Raw genomic sequence first — 1,030 nt, forward strand, 5'->3', positions numbered from 1 at the left:
GAGCCGCAGCCGCGCTCCCCCCGGGCCGCTCGCTCGCTCGCTCCTGCGCCCAGCTGCTCGGCGACTCTGCCCTCCCTCTGCAATCTGGTCCTCCCCTCGGATGCACCCTGGGGTTTTAGGCCTCCCCTCTACCCCCCGCCCCCTGCACCTTTCGGAGGGGGCAGGTCTGCCAGGGATGGGAGGGGGGGCGGGGTTCAGCGCCCCTGGAGGGATGCCTGCACTACCCTCGCGCCGCCACACCCCTCCCCGGGCCCCGCGCCCCGGGAAGAGCGGGGCCCTGGAAGAGCTGGGGGCGGGGGCCTGGAGGCTCGCTCGCGGGCTTCCCTTACCTCCCGCAGATGCACGGCCTCGGCTTCCTCCGCAGCTGCAGCCCCGAGCTGTGACCCACCCTCTAGGCGAAGCTTTCCACGGGGTCCGCCTCCCGGGGGAGAGGAGGCGAGGGAATGGCCGAGAGCTCGGAGAAGAAGAGGGGCTGTCCTGGCTGCTAACTTTTGCCTGGGGTTCCCGCTGCCCCGTTGACCTTTCTAAGCAGAGCCTATCTTGAAAGGCTGGGGAGGTTCCCTGATGGTCCCAGGAAGGAAGTGATGCAGTTCGGTGAGGACATTCAGCAGGCGCCTTTTAAATCAACTTTCAACAAGATCATAACAGCTGACCTTTCTGGCCCTCAGATCAATAGCAAATGACTTGAGGGAGACTGGTCGGACCAGAGGCTTCTGTTGTTGTTGTCTATAAAGCTTGGATTTCCTAAGAAGGCACCTGACATCTTAATTCTATTTATTCTTGGGTATTCATTAAGATGATGCTTCAGTTTCTTCCGACGCACCGTATCCGTGCTGCACGTTGCCGGGCCGTGTGTCTTTCATCACAAGTCCTTCTCTCCGTGTGGAAGAGATCCTGGTGTTGCCTAGGAGCCTTCGGGGGAATCTATTTTGTTGTGGTTTTATGGTCTCCAAGCAAACTCAAACACAATCTCCCTCCACCAACAACAAAACCCAAGTCCAACAGGATTGTGGCAACTAAAATAATGAAA

At 59.3% G+C, this 1,030-nt stretch overlaps 1 protein-coding gene across 1 annotated transcript in view; it reads right to left on the reverse strand.

Moving 5' to 3' along the window:
* Positions 1-504, reverse strand: part of SYNE1 (spectrin repeat containing nuclear envelope protein 1) — a 455,818-nt gene extending 455,314 nt beyond the window's left edge. The window contains exon 1 of the mRNA XM_029943998.1: positions 330-504. The gene's annotated coding sequence lies outside the window, so the exon portion shown is untranslated. The remainder of the gene's footprint in view (positions 1-329) is intronic.
* Between the last annotated feature and the right edge of the window lie 526 nt (positions 505-1,030).

This window comes from Suricata suricatta, chromosome 7 (genome assembly GCF_006229205.1).
Source record: "Suricata suricatta isolate VVHF042 chromosome 7, meerkat_22Aug2017_6uvM2_HiC, whole genome shotgun sequence".
In the NCBI taxonomy this organism is placed as follows: Eukaryota; Metazoa; Chordata; class Mammalia; order Carnivora; family Herpestidae; genus Suricata; species Suricata suricatta.